This window comes from Aotus nancymaae, unplaced genomic scaffold (assembly GCF_030222135.1).
Source record: "Aotus nancymaae isolate 86718 unplaced genomic scaffold, 86718_ANA_hifiasm-v0.15.2.pri h1tg000059l, whole genome shotgun sequence".
Taxonomy (NCBI): Eukaryota; Metazoa; Chordata; class Mammalia; order Primates; family Aotidae; genus Aotus; species Aotus nancymaae.
This window is the reverse complement of record NW_026988473.1, coordinates 49,599,169-49,606,077: the sequence shown is the minus strand read 5'-3', so window position 1 is coordinate 49,606,077 and position 6,909 is coordinate 49,599,169. Positions and strand designations below refer to the sequence as shown.

The 6,909-nt window shown below is 45.5% G+C and overlaps 1 non-coding gene across 1 annotated transcript; it reads right to left on the bottom strand.

The window, feature by feature from the left end:
• Window positions 1-4,624: 4,624 nt before the first annotated feature.
• Window positions 4,625-4,749, bottom strand: LOC135270333 (U6atac minor spliceosomal RNA). Its single transcript, XR_010338493.1, has one exon. It is a non-coding gene; the product is annotated as a U6atac minor spliceosomal RNA (small nuclear RNA).
• Window positions 4,750-6,909: the final 2,160 nt, after the last annotated feature.

The following is a 6,909-nucleotide window of genomic DNA, read 5'->3' as shown; positions in this document are numbered from 1 at the left end:
AGGCCTCTGTGCAGAGGCTCCCTTAACAAAGAGGCTTTCTCTGCACACCCCAAGTCAATTAGACACCTTCTTCACTCGCACCCCTACTCCCCTTACCATGCTCCATTTCTCTTGGTAGCTCTTTATCACCACATAACGTATTCTGTATCAGTATCAATCTCTTTACTGGCCATTTCTCTGCCTGAATGTCACTGTTTTGGTCGCTGCCGCATTCCTGATGCCTAGAAGAATGTCTGGCACATGCAGGCTTTCAATAAATATTTGTTGAGTGAGTGAATGGCTGACTACATCCGACGAGAAGAGAGGCTTTGATGACTCTTTAGCATTGATATGTAATCTGTTGAGTGCATGTTTGCCACATTTATCAACATTTTTTAAAAACTAGATTCATTTTCTGATAGTATTATCTCATCAGTGCAGGGGACCGCCTCAGTGTTGGGCCACAAGCCAGGCTATTCCTGGAAGGATTGCAGGACAGGCTCACAGGGTGGTGCACAGGCTCATGCCCCAGGGCCCTTCATGTCTGAGAAGAGGGCCATGACACTTCTGGGATGTCCACAGTGACCTCACTCTTATTTGATTTCCACTGAAAGGCAGCTCACGTTACTTCCCTCTCTGCACATGAAGTAGAGGAAAGTAGTGTATTATTCAGGGCTCTCTAGAGAAACAGAACCAGTAAGATATCTATCCATCCTACTGGATATATATCCTACCAAATATATAGATACACACACACACATACTGGGGGAAGAGAGACCGGGAGGGAGGAAGGGAGGGAGAGAGAGGGAAGGAGAGAGAGAGAAATTTGTTTTAGGGAACTGGCTCACGTGATTGTGGGGCTGGCTAGTCTGAAATTTGTAGGGCAAACTGGCAGGCTGGAAACTCAGGAAATTCCTATATTGCATTCTTGAGGCTGAATTCTTTCTGTTTCAACAACTCTTAGTTTTTGCTGATAAGGCCCTAAACTGATGAGCTAAGGCCTGCCACAGTATGGAGTGTAATCTGCTTTACTCAAAGTCTACTGATTTAAATGTTAATTACATGCCAAAAACACCTTCACAGCAACATCTAGATAGGTGTTTGTTCAAACAGCTGGCCACCATAGCCTAGTGCATAGAATTAACTATCCCAGGGACTCACCCCGGCAGCAATATACATGCTGGTGGAGAGTCCAGTAGCTGCAGTCTCTTAGAATTGGGAGGAGCTGCCAAGGTGCCTTATCTCATTCACACCTTGGGTTGAGTCCTGCAGCAAGTCACACCAGTGAACAGTGGGGCCCCGTCACCCCTGGGGAGGGGTGCCCAAGCTCCTTATTCTACCCTGTTCTGGCCCTCCCCCGGCCTGATACCCCAGACCCATATCCCTGGGGCCCTGAGTCATTGCCTAGCTTTTCCCTTTGTTACTTCATTTATTCTGAACTCTAGGACCAAAAAGATAAATCAGTCCCTATTCACATGGACTTACATTCTAGTTGAAAGTCAGTCAATAACACAAACAAATAAAAATATTTTCGCCCATGGTAAATACTATGAAGAAAATAAGACAATGAGATTGGTGGTGATGGGGTCTCACCTTTCTGAGGAGGTGCCGTTTGAACTGAGAGTGACGTATGGGCAGGAGTCAGTCTGGGGAGCAGGGGGGTCGGCAAGTGCAAAGGCTCTGAACATGTGGCTTCTTGAGGGCCAGAAAGAAGGCTATTTGCTAGGTGCACAGTGAAAGAGGGAGAGATGCACGAGGTGAGGTCAGAGAGAAAGAGGGGGCCAGATCTTGGGGGTCTTGCAGGTCGTAGTTAGGTTCCTGGGACTTTATTCTAATTTCAAGGAAGCTTTTGGAAAATCTGTAGTGGTCGAATGCTATAATCTCAGATTTTATGAAAGGTCACTCTGGCTGCTGTGTAAAAATGGACCACACAGGGCAACAGTGGAAGCAGGATGCCTTGCTGGAGACTTCACCCAAGCCAGAGATGATGGTGGCTCGGACTGGTGTGACAACAGTGCAGATGAAGAAAAGGTAAATTTGGTGCATTTTTGGAGGTTAAAATGACAGGCCTTTTTGATGAATTGGATATGACAGATGAGGGAAAGAGGAATAAAGGGAGATTCCTTGTTTTTTGTCTAAGCAATTTGTTGAATGGTGCTTTCGTCAACTGAGATGGGAGAAGCAAAAGCTGGTGGAGGTTGAAGGTGGGCTATCAATTTGCAATTCTTCTTAGGCACGCAGGGATGTGGTCAGGCCCGGTCACTTATCTGGCGCCAGCTCCAAAGGAGCAGACCTGAGCTGGAACCTGGACAGGGCGACTTTTTCCCAGTGGCTGTCTGGAATCCACCTGCTTTCCTTTGCTAGCAAGCCCACTCCTGGATGGCAACCCCGTGAGTTATACCTGCAGGAAGTTCTACCTGTGCCTCTCAGCTCTCCTTGGATCTTGAGCCCCTGGCTCCTCTCTCTCTGAGGCAGTTCCTGCCTTCTGTTGAATTCAGCTCAGTTCCACAAATTCTTATGGACACCAACTTAGTTTCAGATCCATGCTAGATGTTGGTGGCACAAAGACCTGCAAGGCATGGCTAAGCCAGCTTCCACAGTTCCTGCCTGCTCTCTGGAGCAGGACTTTTAAAACATTCATTCATGGAGGCACTGTGTATTAGTCCGGTCTCATGCTGCTATAAGGATATACCCGAGACTGGGTAATTTATAGAGGAAAGAAGTTTAATTGACTCACAGTTCTGAAGGGCTGGGGAGGCCTGAGGAAACTTACAATTACGGCAGAAAGGGAAGCAAACATATCCTTCTTCACACAGCAGTAACAAGAAGTGCCGAGCAAAAGGGAGAAGAGCCCCCTATAAAACCATCAGATCTTGTGTGAACTTACTCACTATCACAAGTATGGGGGAAACCGCCTCTGTGATTCAATTATCTCCACCTGGTCCCTCTCATGACACATGGGGATTATGGGAACTACAATTCAAGATGAGATTTGGGCAGGGACACAGCCAAACCGTATCAGACTGCAAGGGAGAGGTCTGTAACTCCTGTCATGTGGTATAAAATTTGTGTTTAGGTACATTATATTCATTTTTCTAGGAAGGGGACCTATGGCTTCTAATAGACACTATAAAAGGTAGGTGACCCCAAAATGCCAGGAGTGCTATTCTGTGGCTGCAGAGCCCACTGCTTAATTCCTGTCCCTCTAATCTTGAGTCACCACCAGCATCCAGCCTTTCTCAAATGTGCAGCTGCATCAGGATGTGACAGATGTGATAAAATGCAGGTCAGGTCAGGATAGGCCAAGAAGCGGGAAGGGGCTGGATCGCTTTAGGGTGCGTGAGGGACAGGTATAGAATGTACCTGGAGAGAGAGTGGGGGCTTTAAATGCCATCTGTGGAGTCTGAATTTAGCCCTGCGAATGATAGGGAGTTAGAAAGCATTTTAAGCATGGGTGACTTGGACAACTTTGTGTGTCAGAGAGTCCTCTCATAACTGTGTGGAGCACGGACAGGAGATGGGTAAGGTTGGAGAGGGGGAGTCAGGAGGAAAGAATGGGAGATGAGAGAGTATGGATTTGAAGTGGAAGGAAGAGAAATGGAAGGAGTGGCAGCTAAATGACCACTGCCTGTTGCTACAGGGAGAGGCTATTCTGAAAATGCTGAGCTTGGCAAAAGAGGCTTTGGGGGCTCAGGGGAGAAGAGAAGGGTAGCTTGTTGGCCAGAGAAGTGGGGAGATACCTGGGTTGAATGATGGTCTACAGAAAGGCTCCCTGGAAGATGAACAGCGTGACTCTTCCAGACTTCTCTTGGAAGAGACTCTCCTGAGGTCCTCAGGGGCAAATGGTTTGGGATTGGGGAAGAGGGGACTGAAAGTCAGCGAGGCCAGAGGGTGGCTGGCCGTAGGCCCCTGCACGAGGAGAACTCGGAGAGGTCCGAGGCTGAGGGCATCCAGAGTCTCAAGGGTAGGCTAAGCAGAAGCAGGGAAATCAGGGGAAGGATGGAGGCTGTGCTCACTAAGGGGGATTCCACAGGAGCAGTTGCTTCCTCAGGGTGACTGTGCCCAGTGCCTCTGTATATGCTCTTCCCTGGGTTTAGAACATTCTGTCCTCCTTCATACACATGCTTGGCATCACGCCCCAGGCTCTCGTCCTTCTGTGACCTCGAGAGCAGAGTCAATCACTTCCTCCTCCCTGCTTTCACAGACCCTGGGCTTGCCTCCTGAAAGCATTTTGCAAGCTGGATTCCTGGTAACTGTGTGTGCTTGCTACCCCCACCCCCAACCAGACTCTGGACTTCCCTCAGGAAGAGGCTTGTCTCTCATCTGTGGGTCCCCTGAGCCTAGTACAGCTGGTTGCAGCCCTGCTGTGGGTGTTGAATGGTTAGGTCCTGAGTGGGACAACCTTGCCAGTGGGTTTACAAAGGAGCTAATGTACAACATAAATTTAAAAAAGTTTACCAATTTATTATAAAGGAGATTACAGAGAATACAGATGAACAACAGCCAGGTGGATGGAACAGATGCATACGGCAAGGGATGTGGGAAGAGGCAAGGAGCTCCATGCTCTCTCTGGATGCACCACCCTCCAGGAACCTCCAGGTGTTCAGTACCAGGAAGCTCCCCCAAACCAATCCTTCTGTGTTTTTAAAAAGGATGGTTAGTTGCCTTGAAGTAGGTGGCAATGCCTTAACTGTCTGCATGTTGTCAGGCCCCAGTACCTGTTCGTCATTGTCAAGGGGAGTGCTAACTTTCCTTACTTTCTTAAAACACACAACATGATGTTTTAATGTACACGTGTATAGTGAAGTAGTTACTACGGCTGAGCAAATTGACATATCCATTATCTCACAGTTAACTTTCTTTCTTTTTTTGGGTGAGAGTACCTAAAATCTACTCTCTTAGCAAATTTCCAGTATGCAATACAATATTATTAACTATAATGCTCCTGCTGTTCATTGGATCGCTAGTCTTATTCATCCTGTACAACTACATCTTTCAACCCTCTGACCTACACCTCCCCAGTCCCTCCCATCAGTCATCGTTCTTCTGTTTTTATGTATTCAACTTTTTAATTTTTTAAGATTCATGTGTAAGTGAAATCATGTAGTATTTTTCTTTCTTTGGTTTATTTTACTTAGCATAATGTCTTTTAGGTTCATTTATGTTGTTACAAATGGCAGGATCTCTTTCTTTTCAAGGCTGAATAATATTTCTTTGTGTGTGTTTACATTTATATATAAATATATACATATAGCCCACATATATATGTTTATATAATACACAAAGAAATACATGTATTTCTCATATATTTTTTAAAGAAATATATATATAACATATATATGTAATATATATCTCACAATTTATATATACATATATATATCTCACAATTTACATATATATATCTCACAATTTACATACATAAATCTCACAATTTATCCACTTATCTCTTGATGGGTCATTTCATATCTTTTGGTTGTTTTCCTGTCTTGGCTGTTGTGAATAATGCTTCAATGAACGTGGGATGCAGCTATCTTTACAAGGGGGTGATTTCATTTCCTTAGGTATGTGCTCAATAGTAGGATTGCCAGGTCATACAGTACTTCTATTTGTAACTTTTTGAGGAAGCTCTATACTGTTTTCCATAATGGTTGTACCAATTTACATTCTCACCAGCAGTGTACAAGTGTTCCCTTTTATTTACATCCTTGCTAACCCTTGTCATCTCTTGTCTTTTTGATAACAGCCAGCCTAACAGGTGTGATGTGATGGCTCATTGTGGTTTTGATTTGCATTTCCCTGATGATTAGTGATGTTGAGCACTTGTCTACTTGTACCTGTTGGTCATTAGAGTATCCTCCTCTACCTTTGTTTTCCCTCTTCTTTCTTTCCTGCCTTTCTAACTTTACCTCTCGCTTTCCTTAAAAAGTCCTTTCCAGTCTTCTCCTCTGTTCTAGGAAAAGGTAATAGAAAGATCCAAATGAATGATGGCTTCAGATGTGCTGGGCCCAAGCAGCCCCAGACACCCGCTGTGGCCCGATCTTGCTCTGTGGACCCCTCCCTGCAGTACATTTAAGCTGGACCAGCCTTTAGCGGCGGTGATGGGGCTCTCAGACAGTTGCTTCCTACCTCCACCATAGGAGATCCCGGATTGTCTTTGGAAACCTCAGTAATGCAGGTGAGAAAACAGGCACAGAGAGGGGAAAGAAGCTACTGATAGTTGCACAGCAAGTTCCTGAGATGTCAAGCTTGCTCTGCCACCCCGGGGCTGTGTGATCTAGCGCTACCCACAACTTCGTTTTCATATCTACAAAATGGGCATAACAAGAGGAGAGTTAATTTTGAAGATGTTCTGAAAGTTTTTTCGTATCTGTCACTGATAAACAGTGAGCTGTACCTGGGACCTAAATTTCCTGATTTCCAGCCTCATACTTTTTGTATCCATCAACTATGTTTGACGGAGCTAAGAATGAACTGCTCTAGTTTGGATGTGCAGCCACTCTGGGCACAGAAACTCCTTAGCCAACCACTGTAAGTGTGCTGACTTCATGCAGACTTTTTATTATGTGCTGGAGATCCAGTAGAGGAAACTGTGGGCAGCAAAATGGAGTGAAATATTGCTCCCCCACTCTCAGCAAGGGTTCATTATTAATTCAGCAAATATTTATTGAGGACCTATTATGTGTCAGGGTTTTTTCCAGCCACTGGAGATACAATGGTGAGCCAGACAGCAAAGTTCTTGCTCTCATGAAAATTCTGGATCTTTCTTCACTTCTGATACCCTGACTTATCCTGCCCTAAACTAGTTTCAGTTCCCCTAAATCAAGGGCCAGAAGGCTTCTTCCCCTCCACCCTGGATCCCAGTCCCCACTCTCTCTAAATTATAGCTCTGTGCCCTGGGGCTAAGTGCCAGGCACAGCAGGAGCACTGGCA